Genomic DNA, 19,134 nt, shown 5'->3' on the forward strand with positions numbered 1-19,134 from the left:
GAGCCAGGGTCCAAAACTGGCTCCTACTCCCAGCATCATCCTTTTACCTCTATATGAAGCTGCTTTCCCAAAGATATAAATAGGAGAAAAACTGGAAATTTGCCTTTTTCTCTGAACAAAGTCCAATGAGTAGAATAATCCACGGAAGGTTAACCTGAGATTGGAGACCACAAACCCAGCTCCATGGTTGGGTGATTTCCCTCAAAGCACAGCACTGGGAATAAGAGCAGAAAATATGAAGATGGACTGATGGGAAAATTGATGGGTTGCCAGGGTGTGGCGGGGACACTGGGAGAAAGATGTGCAATGTGGACCTGGGAGCTAAGAACATTAGTGCAAGAGCAATCGGAGTGACCAACCCCAGCCTGGGGCAGGCTGAGCAAGGACATGCAGAGAAGAGGAGTGTGTTGGTGGGATGGGCCTTGGGGTCAGAGCAGGAGTCCTCAGGGGCTGAAACAGGGCAGGGTCAGGGACTTCCCACGAAGGGACTCAAGGTTCAGGAGTGACAGAACTGGAACCTGGGATTTTGTGGTCAGTTCCATGACCATATGCAGAGGGTGGCAAAGAGTTGGGTGGGTGACGAGGAGTAGAGGACAGAAATGAAAAGCCATGAGTTCCTCCAGAAACTCGGCAGGGCCTCAGGTGGAGGTGCGAACTGGGAGCCACACAGCACATCATTGGTGAGCCAGGGCATCTGTAGGGAATGCCAGAGGACCAGGCCGGAGGGTGGGGTCACCAGATGCCTGGCATCAAAGGCCCAGAACATTAGCCCAGCATCCTGCCTTCCTGGGAGGATGACTGGGGAAACCATGTTGATATGGTTTTGCTGTGTCCCCATCCAAACCTCATCTTGATTTGTAGCTCCCATAATTCCCACGTGTTGTAGGAGGGACCCGGTGGGAGATAATTGAATCATGGAGGGATTTTCCCACACTATTTTCATGGTAGTGAATAAGTCTCATGAGATCTGATGATTTGATGAGGGATTTCCCCTTTCATTTGGCTCTCATTCTTTCTTGTCTGCCACCATGTGAGATGTGCCTTTTGCCTTCCACCTTGACTGTGAGGTCTCCCCAGTCATGTGGAACTGTGAGTCCATTAACCCTCTTTTTCTTTATAAATGACCCAGTCTCGGGTATGTCTCAGCAGTGTGAAAATGGACAAATACACATGTTCTTGGGGAAAACCAGGGCAAGGCAGCTGTGTGCAGGAAGCAGTCCATGGCAGAGTGAGGAAGGGGAATTCTGCTTACTGTGACCAGGCGTTGGAGAGGATATGGAAGAAGAGTGTCGAGACGCTGGGAAATGGAGGATCCAATGAGAAAACACTAATCCCATTTTTAAGGACCTACGGTGTGCCAGGCCCTGTGTTGGGAGCTTTCTACACAATATCTTACCACTATGAGGAATTGTCCTAATTCACACTTCAGCAAACCTAGAGACAGAGAAGTTAAGAGTAAGGGCAATGTGTGTGAAAATGCTTTGCAAATCCATAAAGTGGCATGCGGATATTGGGTGTTCTTTTCGCTACTAACTGGTATTCACGAAACACCCCCTAATACAGCACACTCCCCAGTTATGGGTACCCCATGTGTACCCAGTGCATGTGCTCGAATTGATTGCCCATCAGACAAAAGAAGAAAAATTAGAAAGCTCCTAGCTACTCCATTAAAATCTATTTTAGTTCCTTTTCTGTGTGTGTATGGAGATAATTAATGATACAGTGATTTGACCTACATAAATGCTTAATGGGCTTTTCTGGGGTTCTCTCCAGATGCTGTTATGCAGCATGGAGACCTGCCCTCCTCATATCCAGCCATCCAGGCATGGAGTGGGTAGTGCCAGTCACAACCTGCCAGACATCTGGTGACAAGTGGCGAGAAGCCTCTCCAAAGGCATATGAGTGGATTGCAGTGAATTATTTGGTCTCCAGAAGACAACTAGGTTATCGTAGACTAGAGGGGCCCTGCTTCAGCTCCATTTTCTGAGTTCCCTTAAATATTTATTCTTTTTATAAGTACAGTGTAAATTAGATGTAGCAGTGCTGAGGTGGGAACAAATAATTTCAGTAGATCCACTTTAGAATGTCTATCCAAAGGACAGAAATACGAAAGGAGGGTGCAATTGCTAAATAAGGAACAAAATCCCTACTACTGAGAAACTTGAAATAGGATGGCATAGAGAGTCCAGCTCCACAGAGTGTGGTTTCTCAGGATGCGGAGCAACAGGAGGTGTTCGTGGAGCAACAAGCAGAACTCAGCCCTTGCCCCCCACCTCCTGCCTCCGTGTTAGGGGAGAAGGTGAGGGAAGATTCAGTCTTCTTCCTCTCAGGTACTTCGTATTACTAGCTGCAGTACATACTTCTGAGCAAATCTTGTTCATTTTCCTTTTGAGTCTTTAGGTGCAAAGCAGTGATTAAAGTATTTGGTCAATATAAATTGATTTACTGCTGTTATTCTAGAAAAAATCCCTCAAACATTCTATACCTGAAAAAGCTTTTTCGTGGACTAATCAACCAGTTCTTTGAGTCGATAAAATATCATTGCTCAAAAGAAATGCAGAATTAAGTGAATATGGCTACCTTTCCTTGTCTTGCTCAACCAATTTTGAAAATAGGAAATGTTTTCCTTTTACAGCTAAATATCATGCTGCCAGAAGAAGTTTAATTATAGAATGATAAAATTAGACTATTAGAATCAGTCAAATGAATTATAATTAGTCTGAGGCAGTGGCTATAGAATGTTGAGCAGAAAGCCTGAGAACAGCACTTGGTCCTGGAATAATGGAGCTTCTGAAAAATGGTCAGATTGAATTTCAATCTGTAGCTCAATCATCGTTTCTCTTTTTCAGTGCCCTGTGTAATTAAAACTGCTATCACAGTATAATAAAATGGCATTTTATCCCGTGAAGAATGATGGGGTAAAAATGAACTTCACTGTAATCACGTGCTCTACCTCCACGAAGGACTTTGCAGGCTGAAATCTCTCTGTATTTGGTTTATGCAGAGTGAAGGCAGGGAATGGAACACATTTTTTATTAAACCAAAGGTGACTCCTGTGACTACAGAGCAGGTGTTGTGTCTGTCACTCACCCAGTGTCCTTAGCAGCTTCTCTCTAGGATGAATGGTTTTATTTCAGTCCCAGGGTCGTATTGAAGACCATGTTGAACCTGGGAGACTGGGGACCCTACCGGGAGGTCCCAAAGAACTTTTAGACACCTGAAACTTGATTGTGGGTTCCCTAAGCCAGACAGTTCTAGGGGACAATCAAGGATGTATTTGGGGAATGAGTTGTGCATTTTGTATGTGTGTTGAGAAAGAGGAGCAGACATTTTTGTTGTCTGTTACTGTATCTTTGAGAGCTAGAGATTAGGGGTTGGAATTGTGATAAACGTCCACCACTCACTGGTGAGGGTCCTCTAGCCCAAGCAGCTGGAGTGGTCTCAGAACAGCTAGTGCAGGACCCGCATTCTACACACAAGGAAACGGATGCCCATGGACTCCGCCAGTGCTTGGCATCACACAGGGAAGACGCTGTGGCCTGGGGGAAGGTGAAGGAACCTCTCTGGGCTTGGGTGTTGGGAAAGTCTGCTGCTCATATCAGGCTCCTGGCCCCCCAGGACTGCCAACGAACAGGGAGTCAACAGGGAGGTATCAGCCCAGAAAACAAACAACAAAATTCCTCTAGCCTATTTTTACAAATGACGTTTGACTCAGGATGATCTGAGAATTTCTCACGGATGAGGTGGCATTTGAATGGAGCCTGGAAGAATTGGGTTTTCAGTCCTTGAGTGAAGGGAAGACAGAGTTCTAGGCTGGAGCTGCCAATCACCGAGCACCACAGAGCACGTGGCAGGCAGCCTGTATGTCAGGGGAGGGCGGAGCAGCGTGGGTGGGGAAGCTGAGGTGACCAGGATGAGAGAAGCCAGATCCATCCCTGCTGTGGGCTGTCCTACAAACGTGCATTATTGGGATTCAGAGAAGCTATGTGGGAGAGTTTCATTCTTAAGTACTCCATTTTGGTTTTTTAAGTTTACTACTTAATGAATCCATTTATTCAATAAATCTTTATTGAGCACCCAAGGGAAACTCAAAATAACAAGTAGTGCTGGTGTCTGTATAGGGTCCTATAAGCCAAGCACTGTGCTGAGTGCGCTGTCCTGTGAGGTGGGTACCATTAGCATTACCACGTTAGAGACCGGGAATGAATGAAACCCCACATAGTTAGGTATCTTGCACAGTCACCAGAATACAAACCCAGAAAATATCACTTTCTGCTCTTCTTTCTAACTCCTTTGACCCTTCTTCTCTCCTCTTATTTCCTTCTAGGAAGAAACAAAGAAAGAAAGAATCATTAAATGCAATTGTTTCAAATCATCATATTAAGGGTAGGGAGCCAAAGTGTCAGGTAGAAAACTCTAGACCTTCAAGAAAACATGCCCCAAATTGGAAGGAAAAGTAAATGAATGGGAAGTAACTGAACTGGAAGGAGAAGTAACTGAATGGGAAGTAACAGAATTGGAAGGAGAGGTGACTGGGAATTGGAAGGAGAGGTGACTGGGAATTGGAAGGAGAGGTGATTGGAAGCATGCTGTGGTGATGGAGGGCCTGACCACCTGCACCTTGATTCCTCCTCTTACCACCCTGGGAGAGGATTCTACCCACTGCAGATGGCAGTGCCAAGGCCTGGAGAGATCTCAGTAGTTTGTTGAAGTTCACACAGGGATGAGGCCACGATCAGCCCCCAGGCCCCAGACTGCACCTGCCCAGGGTCTCACCATTATCAGATAGGAGTCATCTGGGCTGTGTAAGGACTGTATAGAAAAGCCAAGAAGATTTAATCTTCCGTGGATGGCGTTTAGTCTTGGAATTAAAAAAAAAAAAAATCCCTGCTGCTCATTTTGCCCAAACTGATTGCTTTGCATAATGACCCTTTAGGGAGAACAGATTTTTTATTTTCTTCTTGAGTTTTGAGTGAGAAAGGGTGAGAGATACATTTTCTGAATTTCTTACAATTTAAAAAAATTAATGGATTTACTCCATGATTTCCTTGTTCCAAAACAACATCAAATCTCTCAGTGGCTTTACAATAATTTTTGTCAGCTCCTCCCCAGAGATTCAAACCTCCCTAATCAGCTGCCTGTGCACTGTGACTAACGTGGGGGATTTTCATCCTCCTTCTGGACTCTAGAAATCCCTTTCTGCTTCTTCAGGCAGGGTTTGTCAATAGTCTTTTCTTCCTGCTAACAAATCTTCATTGCACAAAGACGCTCGATCCCCTGGTTGCTCTTGGTGAAAACACAGCACAGTCAAAGCAAAAAGACCAACTATTTTTGGGGCCATGTGTCAGAAGGAATCAAATGAGTGGATGAGTTATGGAGGCTGTTCACAGAGTTGAGGGCAGCCTGCCTAAAATAGAAGACAGAAAATACATCTTTAACAGATTCTATCATTTGGATATAATTTTATGTATCAGCTCACTTCATTCCTCCATCTAAAAAAGTGAACAGAAATGATCTTGTCTATGTGCATAATTGCCAGATCAACACAGACTCGGCTGCAAAAACCTGATGACAGTTCAGCATTAGAGCTCCTGTCTGTGAATTTTCTCTGAGCAATAAAGATAAATGACAAATGGGCAGGAGGGATTGGTTTATTTCATGAGATTTTTCACCGCTCTGTGGATGGTGTTGTCATAATGAGGGGAGAAGCCTTCAGCTCCGGTCTTTCTCTGAAATCCACAACCCAGCACCGACAGAGGCCTGGAATCATAAAGCACAAGATGTTTAAGGGGAATGAGCTGGCAAGAAAAGCAGGGCTGTCCCAGACACCATAATAAATTATCCATCTGGAAGGAATGGGGAGCAACTTGCTTAAAGGAGAAGGCAGGCTGCCTGAAGACTGGATTCCGTTCAAAGTCAGATACCTGCCCTGGAAAAGCACAGAGCTGCACAAAACAGGGAAAATACAGGTTTCAGCATGAAGCCTCTCATGACCTGGGGCTGGCTGCTTCCTGGTGCAGTTCCTCGGGTCTGCCCTGCCACCCTGGGGGAGGCGTGCCTGTACCATCGATCACCAGAAAGAACATCAGTTGTGAAATAGCCAGAGAATGGTGCAAAACACCTTTCTCTAGTTTTACCCTCAAGTCACCTACTACTTCATCTAGAGCAGGTCTCAGATGGCCTTCCGGGAGCCTCTGGTCTCCTTTTATTCTCCCCTCCACCCCTGCCCCTTACCCCTTAGGCCACTGAACCTGTGTGGAGCCCTCCTGCAGGGACCTGGCCCCATCCTGGGAAGCTGGAGTAGATCTTCTCAGTTCTGGTGGGAGCCTATACCCAGTCATTCCAGACTCTTCAGCGCAGAGCATCTCTAAGACAAGTCAACCTTTCTCTTTAGCTTGTGCATCTTAAAATGCAGCCTTTAGGCCCCAGAGGCATGACACTGTGGGCCCAGATGAGGACTACAAGATAAATCCTACACATCAGAGCAACATGAGCTTGAAGATTGCACTGGGCAGAAGGCATGTTTTTGCTAAAACGAGGTTTATCACATAGATGAAGGCAAAATTAGTTTAAAAATAGAGACTACAGGGAAAATAACAGTCCTAACCTCCAGTCCTTGAGAGGTAGTCCAAGCCAGGCCATGCTGGTCCATATGAAACAGGGGCTGGCGATGGATGAGGGAGACCTTTCCTCAGAAGGAGGTCATGGGCAGTCATGACTGGCCCATGGAGCTTTGCAGCCTGCTTGGCACCATCCTGGGCAGATTGTTTCCAGTGGCACCTGGGACACTCAGCTCTTTATGGGCGCAGCAAGACCGCAGCAAAGGCAGGGTCTGGGGCCAGGTAGTTATGTCCTACAAGGGAGACGGGACACAAAGGCACTCCAGGGTGCAGGCAGTGCAGTCACGGTCACAGGGAAGGGTGAATCAGAGCTGGAAGCATAAGCAGACAGGGAGGGTCTCCGGGGACTGTAAACATTTAATCCATTTGAGCAATCAGCCTATTTGGCAGCCTCCTGCCCTGTAGCTTGTTCTGCCCCAAACCCTGCAGTCACCTTGTTGGTTTAAGCCAGCTCCTGAAAGATGCCTGGAAACTTACAGATGAACCCAAGTGTTCTTCCCTCATTACCGTGCTAAAGTCTTCCTCCTGGGAGAAGCTGTATCTTCATCATCAAAACATGTGGCCTGCGTGTTGGCATGATAACTCACTGCGTCTGCACAGCTGGGACCCCTCCTCTATATGCCATGACGCCTCTTCTCTGCTCTCCATCACCCCATAAGACCCTCTGTCACTTTCCCTCAGGGAGAAATTGCTTTGGAGAAAACTCCCTGCCAGGTGTCCTTCTTACTTGAGCTAAGTAATAAAACTCCTATCATCAAAACCTGTGTTCTCATGGAGAGTCGTTTGTTACTTGCCAGGAGAATGAACCTGTTTTTTTTCCGGTAATAGAAGGCGTCTAGCTCTCACCCAGAGGGCCTTTGGGATAAGGCAGGATAAGGAGAGCCTCCCTGAACTTGCTGCAGACTGGGGTCCCTGGGAAGGGCTGACCCAACTCCAGATTCTGGGCCCCATAGCAGATGTGTCCAACCAGACTCTCCAAGAGGCGGCCCAGAAGTCTGTTTCTGAAAAGCTCTCCAGATTGCTAACGAAAAGAGTCAAACTCTGTAAAATATTTTTGGAGATTTATTCTGAGCCAAATATGAGTGACCATGGCCAGTGACACAGCCCTCAGGAGGTCCTGAGAACATGTGCTCAAGGTGGTCACGGTACAGCTTGGTTTTATATATTTTAGGGAGGCATGAGACATTAATCAAATGTATTTAAGAAATACATTGGTTTGGTCCAGAAAGGTGGGACAACTCAAGGTAGGGGGCTTCCAGGCTATAGGTAAATTTAAACATTTTCTGGTTGACAATTGTTGAGTTTATCTGAAGATCTGGGATCAATGGAAAGGAAAGTTCAGGTTAAGATAAAGGATTGTGGAGACCAAGTTTCATTGTGCAGAGGAAGCTCTCAGATAGCAGACTTCAGAGACAGCAGGTTGTAAAATGTTTCTTATCTGACCTAAAAGGGTGCCTGGCTCTTGGTTGATTATCTCTTGGATCTGGAAAGAAGGAAGGAAAACAAAGGAGAAAGGGGATTCTCTATAGAATGTGGATTTTTCCCATAAGAGACTTTGCAGGGCCATTTCAAGGTACAGCAAGGAAATATATTTTGGAGTTAAATATTTTTATTTTCTTCCTTGCTATACCAGAGTCAGATTGGAAAGTAAGTCATGATACACAGAGTTAAATAAAACCCATCTGATGAGAATTTATGGTTTGTAGGGCATGATTCCCCAGAACACTTAGATAGGAATTTGGGCAAGGTAAAAAAAATCAGAGCTTCATCCTCAAGATGATTTTCAGGTGATGTAGCTCCAATCTCCAGGCACTGAATTGAGTAGATAATAGAGGAAAACTCCATTTGTGCTTTTGTATATGCTGTTGGTTCTTAAGCTGGAGCACTGAAGTATTCAGTAATCTCTGAGCTGTGGGTGCTAAAGATTATTTTCTGGGCCAAAAGATCCTAATCAACAAACATTAGAATTTGAATAAGCCAGGGCTCTTGATCTGTAACTACCTATTCCACCTTTTCATTTCAAGAAATCCTCTAATTGGACGCTGTCTGCACAAACTGATTTCTGAAGACATCTGACTGGAGCAACCATTTCTGCCACAGTGCCTGGGAGCCGCATGTCCTTAGGGCCAGGGGTGCTGCTAGATTGTGAGGGAATGAACTTGAGGAAATCCAGGGGCAGCCAGCAGATGGGTTTGTGTGTTGGGAGGCTCTTCAGAACCTATAGTTCCAGCCAAAGAAGATTGGGGTCCCCCTCTCAGCCCAGACCCCTCCAACACCCTAAGCTTTGCTTTGGAGATTCACTTTTACAGCTTTTCTCCAGCAAATATTTCCAACTTCAATTTTGTTTCCTTGGCAAGTCTTGGTAGATATTATCGACTTTCCCTTAAATAAGAACAAGCTATTTTCTCCAGGGGTATTAGCTTAAAGGATTTTTTAAAACAGAAAACAAAAGAGGGAAAAGAAAGAGAAAGTAATGCCCCTCTTGTATTTGAGAAACACAATCATTCCTTACCAGCAACCATGACAAGGACTCCTCCCTCCTCTATAAAGATCGGACTCTACTTTGTTATTATGTTAGTGGCAGTCCACAAGAAAGAACAGGTTCACCGGTGCTCGTTGCTCCAGCGATGCCCTGTTTACTTGGCAATTACTTGATGGATTGTTATTTCTGGAACACCAACCAACTATGTCCCTGTAGAAGAATCCCAACCCAAGAAAAAGCAACAACAAAAAGCAAACAATTGTATAAAGTTAGATTGGCAAGGATTACATGCTGGAGGAAGTCTCTCCATCAACATGAATTTAGTAAATGTTTATGTGAATGGAATGTCTCCTATGTGCATCAATTAAAATATCAATCTCTGCTTAAAAGAAAAAGCACCACAGCTTCAGGGGCATATACTAGGAGAGTTTTCCTGAATGTGCTCCACAAAACACTAGCCATATGAAAGGCTTCACTAAAAAGACTTTTGTGTCCAATTAAATTTGGCAAATGTGGTGTACTTGATACCCTCTCTAGGACACACACGATGCATTTTTAACTTGTGAATTATCCAGCAGTATATTGTTTAATCACAAAATATCAGGAGTTTCCCCAAATATTATGTTATTACTGATTTCAAATTTAATCTCATTGTGGTCAGAGAGTAAACTTTGTATGATTTCAATTCTCTTAAATCTGTTTGCAACTTGTTTTATGGTAAATAAATTATGTGTATTTGAAAATAACATTTATTCTGTAGTTGTTAGATGTAGCATACTCCAAACATTAATAAGACCAAGGTGGCTAATAGTGTTAGTCCAATATTCTATGTCAATACCGATTTTTTTGGGTCCAGTTGTTCTATTAATTGCTTAGATAATTTTGGAATTAGACAATTTCTCACTTCAATTTTCTCCATTTTTGCTTCATGCGTTTTAGGGCTCTTTTGTTACTTGCATACACATTTATAATTATGTGTTTCTGATGAAATTCTCCTTTTATTGTTATGAAATACCCATCTTTCTTTCTGGCAATACTGTGCTTTGGAGTCTATTTTACTTGATGCTAAAACAGCCCCTCTTGCTTTTTTATGTCTACTGTTTGGGTAGTGTGTATTTTATTTTTAATGTTTTAGTGTCTTTATATTTAAAGTGTGTCACTTGTAAGCAGCGTATAGTAGAGTCTTGCCTTTTAATCTACAGTGTTAATCTATGTTTTTTAATTGGAGTATTTAGGCAATTTAACATTTACTATAATTATTAATATTGTTGGAGTTCGGTCTACTATTTTATCATTTGTTTCCCTTTTGGTCCCTGTTTTTGTTCATCTGTTCCTGCTCTTTTTTGGATTATTTTTTAGTAGTCCATTGTAACTTACTGATTTGGTTTTAGAGAAAGATGGTGGGGTGGAAAGCACTGGGAATCTGTTCCCCCACCTAGACCACAACTGCACAGGCATAATCTGTCTGATGTAACTATTTTGGAATTCTGGAGTCTATTAAAGGCCTGAAATCTCCAGGAAAGGCTTAGATGGTAAATTTCAGTTCTTTTTAGTCTGTTTTATCGCTTAGCACAGTAGCAACTACCCATTTTCCACCCCTATTCCTGTGGTCGGCAGCTGTGCACATGTTCCGGGAACAGCTTGCAGGAGTTAGCGTGGGCAAAAAGGACAATGTTCTCCAAATATCAAGGATCTTTTCTCCAGCCTCCAATTGCTGCTTCTGATCACAGAGCTACAGACAAAGAGGCAGGGACCATTGCTGTTGTGCCTACCGCCATTGTTACAAGCCGCTCTCCCTCCAGCTGAGGTGACTTCCAGGAGATTTAAAGAGCCAAAACCTTTTGTTCCCCTCTCCACTTTATTTTTCTCTTTTTCTCCTTTTGGGAGGTAGATATTAAAGGCTAAAATATTCAAAAGCAGCTATGTATGTGGGGGAATTAGAAAGTGATCTTGCATGTCCAGGGAAAGGTGTGGGCTCAGAAAAGACCTAGGAAGACCTTAACTTTACACCTCAGATTCACCCTTAGCACAAATACAGCATACATCAATCAAAAAAAAAAAAAAAGGATAAACATAAAATGGAAAACTTTGATATGAAGTTTCACTCTTGTTGCCAAGCTGGAGTGCAATGGTGCAATCTCAGCTCACTGCAACCTCTGCCTCCCATATTTAAGTGTTTCTCCTGCCTCAGCCTTCAGAGTAGCTGGGATTACAGGTGTGCACTACCACGCCTATCTAAGATTTTGTATTTTTAGTAAAAATGGGGTCTCACCATGTTAGCCAGGCTGGTCTTGAACTCCTGACCTCAGATGATTTGCCCACCTTGGCTTCCCAAAGTGCTGGGATTACAGGCATGAGCCACCACTCCCAGCCTGGAATTTTTTTTATTTCTGGAGTTACTCTACTTCATTAGATGCAAATGTCCAGTTTTTCAAAAACAACAAAAAAAATCACAAGCCATACAACAAAACAGAAAATTATAGCCCATTCAAAGAGAAAAACAACAACAGAAACTATTGCTGAAAAAGGCCTGATGATAGCTCTACTTGACAAAGACTTTCACACAACTGTCTTGAACATGCTCAAAGAAATAAGATAAGATAGGGGAAAAGCAAAAAACAAAAGTGATGTATGAACAAAATGGAAATATCAGCAAAGAGATAGAAAACCTAAAAAAGACACCAGGAATAAATTCTGGACAGAAAATAGCTATCGAATATACACAAAAATAAATGAGAAAGGAATTTAAGTATTTCACTACAAAAAATCAACTGAAAAAAAACAGTGATGCAGAAAATGAGGTGCAGAAAGCTATCAGGTATACAGAGGCGCAGAAGACAAGTCATTACTAAGTATAAATAGATGAAACGATCCAACCAGAGACAGAGATTGACAGAATGGATATAAAAACATGATCCAACTACATGCTGCTTACAAGATACTTTAGTGCCAAAGACACAAATAGGTTGAAAGTGAAATAATAGAAAAAGATATTCCATGTAACAGTAATCAAAAGAGAGCATGAGTGGCTAGACTAATATCAGAAAAATACACTTTAAATTTTAAAAAATAGGTTACAAGAGACAAGGAAGAACATTATGCTAAATAAAATAAGCCAGTCACAAGAGGATAAGTGCTATATAATTACACTTACATGAGTTACTTAGCATAGCCAAAATCATAGAGACAGAAAGTAGAATGGAGGTTGCCAGAGGTTGGGGAAAGAAAGAATGAGGAGTTATTGCTTAATGGATAAAGAGTTTCAGATTTTCAAAAGGAAAGTGTTCTGAAGATGGATGTACAACAATGTGAATGTATTTAATACCACTGAACTGAGCTGCATGCAGTAGCTCATGCCTACGATCCCCATGCTTTGGGAGACTGAAACAAGAGGATTCCTTGAGGCCAGGCATTCAAGAGCAGCCTAGGCAACGTAGTGTGAAACCCCATCTCTACCAAAAAAATTAGCCAGGCACTGTGGCATATGCCTGTATTCTTAGCTACTTGGGAGGTTGACATGGGAGGATCACCTGAGCCCAGGAGTGTGAAGTTACAGTGAGTTATAACTGTGCCACTGCACTCCAGCCTGGTGACAGAGTGCGACCATGTTGCAAATAAATAAATAAATAAATAAATAAATAAATAAAATACCACTGAATTGTACATTTAAAATGGTTAAGATGGTCAATTTTATATTATATATATTTTACTACAGTTTGACAATGGTAAAAGTACATGTATCTAACTTTTCAAAGTCTACTTAGAATTGATGTCTAAACACAAGTTACAAACCTTGCAAACCTTGCAATTTTCCCAAACTGACCTTTGTATTATGTTCTCGTATGTATTATATCTGTATACATTGAAAACTACAAAGATAACAAAGTTAATGTTGTAATTTTTCCTTTCATCAGTCATACATATTTTGCAGTACTCAAGAGGGGAAAATAGTCTTTCATATTTGCTTAGTCATCATTTTTGTTGTTCTTCATTCATTCCCAAAGATCTAAGCCTCTCTCTGGCATCATCTATCTTTGACCTAAATAACTTCTATTGGTAATTCTTTTACAGCAGGAGAGCTGACGATAGATTATCTTAGTTTTGTTTTTTTTTTTTCATCTGAGAATCCTTTTCTTTTCTTTTGTGGGGGGAGGGGATAGAATCTTATTCTGTCACCCAGGCTGGAGTGCAGTGGCACAATCTCAGCTCACTGCAACCTACACCTCCTGGGTTCAAGTGATTCTCCTGCCTCAGCCTCCCAAGTAGCTGGGACTACAGGTGCATGCCACCACACCTGGCTAATTTTTGCGGGGTTTTTTTTTTTGTTTTTTTTTTTTTGAGTTGGAGTCTCACTCTGCTACCCAGGCTAGAGTGCAATGGTGTGATCTTTGGTTCACTGCAACATCCACCTCCTGGGATCAAGCAATTTTCCTGCCTCAGGCTCCGGAGTAGTGGGATTACAGGCACCCACCACCATGTCTGGCTAGTTTTTGTATTTTTAGTAGAGACAAGGTTTCACCACATTGGCAGGCTAGTCTCTTGGCAAGGCTGGTGTTGAACTCCTGACCTCGTGATCTACCTGCCTTGGCCTCCCAAAGTGCTGGGATTACAGGTGTGAGTCACTGTGGCTGACCCTGAGAATCCCTTTCTTTTGCCTTCATTCCTGAGGGGTATTTTTGCTGGATTTAGAATTCTGAGTTGGCAGTTCTTTAACTATTTTGAAGATGTTATCCCATTGGCCTCCATGTTTTTGAAGAGAGATCAGCAGTTATTTGAATTATTGTTCTCTGTACATAATGTGTCATTTTTATCTGCCTGTTTTCAAGATTTTTTTCTTTACATTTGGTTTTTAGCATTTTGATTATGATGTGTCTAGGCATTTAAAAATAGTTTATCTTATTTAGGGTTTGCTGAGCTCCTTAAATATGTAAATTGGTCTTTCACTAAATTTGGGAAATTTATGGCCATCGTTTTTTTCTTTTTTTTTTTTTTTTTTTTTTTTTTTTTGAGACAGGGTCTCACTCTGTTTTCCAGGCTGGAGTGCAGTGGTGTGATCTTGGCTCACTGCAACCTTTGCCTCCTGGGCTCAAGTGATTCTCCCACTTCAGCCTCCCCAGTAGGTGGGATTATAGGCATCTGCAACCATACCTGGCTAATTTTTTGTATTTTTTTTTTTTTAGTAGAGACAAGGTTTCACCACGTTGACCAGGCTGGTCTCAAACTCCTGAGCTCCAGTGATCTACTCACTTCAGCCTCCCAAAGTGCTGGGATTATAGGCATTAGCCACCATGCCTGGCCTGTTTTTTCAAGTATTTTTTTTGTCCCTGTCATTCTTTTCTCTGTTTCTTGGGCTTCAGTAAAATGTCTGTTATGTCTTTTGATATTGTCCCACAGAACCCTGGGTCTCTGCACATTTATTTTCAGTATTTTCCGTCTTTTTCATATTGGATAAGATTTTCTTGACTGTATTCCAAATCTCTAGCCAACTATTGAGACTACATAGTGAATTTTTATTTTATATATTGTATTTTTCAATTATAATATTTCCCCTTGTTTCTTTTTTGTAATTTCAATTTCTATTATGAGAATGCCTATATTTTCATTCATTTTATTTTTCTTTACCTCATGGTGTATAGTTTTCACAGATGCTTAAACATCTTCTAATAATCACAACACCTTGTTCATCTTGGGGTTGACATGTTAGTTGCCCTTTCCTTTGAGAATTGGTCACATATTCTTGTGTATGTCAGGTGATTTGGGGTTGTATCCTGGATATTGTGAATGAGTTATGTTGTGCAGACAGTGAGTCCTAGTATAATGCTATGGAGAATGTTCATGTTGTTGGTTTCGTAGGCAATCAGCTCAGTTAGATTTGGAACCACAAGTTCTGTCCACCTTTTGTGAATATCACTCAGGGGTAATGCTGAGGCTGATGAAGGTTATATACATGATCAGGGAACTCTATTTTTCTGGCTGTCTTCATGCTATTTTCCCCTCATTCTCCACCCGTCAAAAGATATTGTTTCCTGATTCTTCTGAGCAGAAAGATGTAATTTGTATGGGAGTTTTAGCTACCTACGTGGCCACCCCCTGCCACATTCCTCAATGACTAGAGGCCACCCTTAAGACAAGGCCCTGAAGGAGAGAGAGAGAAACCCACCTTGTGGGTTGTTGTCTCCAAGTTTTGACTCCCTTCCATAGTCCACCTGCTTTTATTTACTTTCCAGAAACAGATGCCTCAGGTATTATTTTTTGTATTTTTTCCATCCAGAGTTTTTTGTTGTAATCAGACAACAGGATGGACTGTATTGGGCTTATGTCACATTAGTGAAATGGGAACCCCATAGGGCACTTTAGAATACAGTGAAGTGCCAAGTAACAACATTTCAGTCAACACTAAACTGCATATAAGATTATAATGGAGTTTAAAAATTCCTACTGCGTTACCATTGTAGTATCTTACTGCAATGCATTACTCAAAGAGGGAGTGTGATGACTCTCAATAGTGTTTGTTATGATGTCAGTACAAACCTATAGGGCCACCAGTCATATAAAAGTGTACAGTAATGTCTGAGGCCTTCACATTCACTCATCACCCATTCACTGATTTGCCCAGAGCAACTTCCAGTCCTGCAAACTTCATTCATGATATGTGCCCTATACAAGTGTACCATTTTTATTTTTATTTCTATTTATTTATTTTATTTTTTATTTTTTTGAGACAGAATCTTGCTCTGTTGCCAGCACCAGGCTGGAGTGCAGTGGTGCGATCTCTGCTCACTGTAACCTCTGTCTCCCGGGTTCAAGCAATTCTCCTGCCTCAACCTCCCGAGTAGCTGGGACTACAGGCGCACGCCACCACACCCAGCTAATTTTTGTATTTTTAGTAGAGATGGGGTTTCACCATGTTGGCCAGGATGGTCTCGATCTCTTGACCTCATGATCCGCCTGCCTCAGCCTCCCACAGTGTTGGGATTACAGGCGTGAGCCACTGCGCCCGGCCACAAGTGTACCATTTTTTAATGTTTTTATGCTGTATTTATTAATGTACCTTTTCTATGTGTAGATATGTTTAGATACACAAATACCATTACATTACAATTGCCTACAGTATTCAGTACACTAACATGCTGTATACAGGTGGGCAGCTTAGGAACAACAGGCTGTACCACAGGGCCTAGGTGTGTAGTAGGTTATGGCATCTAAGTTTGTGTGAGTACATTCTACCAAGTTTACACAATGATAACACCATTTAACAATGCGTTTCTCAGAACATATTCCCACTGTTAAGGAATGTAGGATTGTATTCAAGGTTTGGGAAGTCTAATGATGATTACCATGGCATAACATCATCATTTCCATATTTTAATAAAGTTTTGCCACAATGTCTTCTGTACAGTAACTATTCAATGCAATGAACTCTGCCATGGTATCTTACAGTGAATTAGTATTCAATTCAGGTGTGTTGAACTGAATTTTATGAATTCACTGCTTTTGGAACCACATCCTAAAGTAAGTGAAGAGAAAAATGTCTCAAGCCAGTCAACAGTCAATAAAAGGACCTTTCTCTTTTCCCTCATGGTCCTGCCCTGCTCCATAACATAGTCCTTGTCTCAGAGGGGAAGAATTGGGGAATAAACTTTTGTACTCTTGTTTGTTTGTTACCCTTTCCACTCCCCATTTTCTCATCCTCAGGAGAGAATGGTGAGAACCCGACATTCTTTGTTCTGTTTCCCTCATGATCAACTGTAATGTGTTAAATGTATCTGCTCATACTTGGCCCCATGTCTTGGTTGTCTGAATTTTAGTTACTCAGGCTCCTTGGGGTATGAGACAGGCCGAAGTCCCCCATGTTTGGGTGAGTGCAGGCCAACCCCACTCTTCAGCATGCAGCTCCCTAGGTCTGGATTGCAAGGGGAAGAGCAGGCAGAAAGGGAAGGCACCACAGCAGCAGGTGCCTATGGCATTCTCCAATATCGCCAGAACAGCAATTAAGGGAAGGTTGTATGTTAGTTTCCTCTGGGATCCGTGTGCGGTTCTCAATTAGCTTGAAATCTAGAGGCAAGGAGGAGGAGGAGTGATCAGGCTCACACAGAACCCCCAACAGCCAAGGTCATTCTTGGTGGAGAAACCTTAGAAGTTGTTAAAAGGACACCAGAATAGAGAGGTATCCGACGATCATCAGGAAGATGGAAGTGATAGCTGCCATTTGCTCTTCCCCTGGTGCATGCCAGCTACTGCATCTGCAGCTCAGGGCAAATCTATAAGGAAGGCATTATCACCTCCAATTTGCACGGAGGAGTCAGAGGCTCTGAGTGGCTATGTGGCTTAGGAAGGCTGAACCCGATCCAGGGACTCAACATACTGAACTGTGTTGTGTCTCCATGTTCTCCGGATAGCACCTCTATATTTAACTTCGGCTGCTCAAAGCCATATACCATGAAACAGAAATAATACAGCTAAATATTAGAAAAGCAGAAGAAAAATACTTCTGAGCAATTTCTATATATAATAGCAAACCCAAAATAATTGAGTGAAAAAAGGTAAAAATTGGTATTTAAATATTTTGTCCTTCATCATGCGAGGCAAAAAGGCAAGAAGAAATAGATGTTATTATAAGGCTTCCATTAGTTTTCCCAGATTCGATCAGAAGTATACACAGCTCATCACACTCCTCACAAGTTTAACTGATGTCCCCAGAGAATCTTTACATTTTGTCTCTTTAAGGGAAGCAGCCATATATAGGTAGATGGATATAAATAATTTTTTAAAGTCTCATTTACTCTGTTTTCTTTATGGAGAAGGAAGAGCATAGCATTTCATCTTGGATAGCTCTATTCATAGTATGACCTCGTTGTATCTAGTATAATGCTCAGGAAATCTTCAAATAATAAGAGTTGAGTGAATTACATCGCTGGAATAATATTTCATTTAACAAATCTCTGCAAGAAAGAAAAGGATCATTTCCAGGACACTTTGGCTCGTGTTTTAATGAGAGAGTAGGTATCTGTACAGGTGCCTGGCTCATTTTGATTCCAGCAGAATAAGGAAGGATGCCACTTTATATCTGTAAATGTTGGCTTTCCATTTCAGCTTTTATTGACTCCTTATGTTTGTGGCTCTGGAAAGCAGATCCAGGACCTCCGGGTCTGAAAAAAGGCTGATAATAGAAAAGCAGTAGGAGAGGTTCTTGCTCAGAAGAGCATGGTAGTGGGAGCCAGCTGTCCTAGCAAATTCTCTGTCATGTTCCCAGGGACTTTGCCACCCAGTCTCACTAACACTAACTCTCCATAGTGTGTCATCTGTGCAGATTTTTTTTTTTTTTCCAACTCAAATGCTGAAGAATTGGGAGGGGGCTCTTGTTTCATGAACGTTCATAAACATCACCTTGATAGAGTCACCTCTTCCTTTGTGAAGTTGGAAAAAACAAAAAAAGCTGCATAAAAGCTTGTAGGAAACTCGGGGCTAGACGCGGGTATTTGGGCTGTTTGCAGTCACGGAATGAGACCATGAGTTTTTCTGATCTGTGGATTTCAGGGGACAGCTGTCATCATGTTACAAGTCATTTAAGCCCCTGTGTTCCTTATTTTGCCCCTGAAAAAATAAAATTCTAGCCTGGCAGTAGGTCTGAAACACAGGAAGCCGTGATCCGGGTTTTCACGCTAATCAAACTAGAAGAAATCAGTTTCTTAGTAAACAGAGTAGAAAAGCAACCCAGCCTTCTCTAAGGGTTTCACTTAGTCACTCACTCATTTATTGATTAAAATTTATGTGACCAACACTATGACATACACCGGGGACCCAGAGCGGTGGCCAGGATGCTGCCTGGGCCTAGTGGGAGAGATTGGTGAGTAAATAGGTAACTAGGTGGCAGTGTGCCAAGTGCTGGCATGGGACCAGGCACACGTGCTGTGGACGCACATCTCCGGGAGCATCAAGCAGGCTCTCAAACAGGAGTCTTCTTCTTCTTCTTCTTTTTTTGTGAGACAGAGATTCACTCTGTTGCCCAAGTGGCACAATCATAGTTCACTG

The sequence above is a fragment of the Cebus imitator genome, unplaced genomic scaffold (genome assembly GCF_001604975.1).
Source record: "Cebus imitator isolate Cc_AM_T3 unplaced genomic scaffold, Cebus_imitator-1.0 Scaffold103, whole genome shotgun sequence".
In the NCBI taxonomy this organism is placed as follows: Eukaryota; Metazoa; Chordata; class Mammalia; order Primates; family Cebidae; genus Cebus; species Cebus imitator.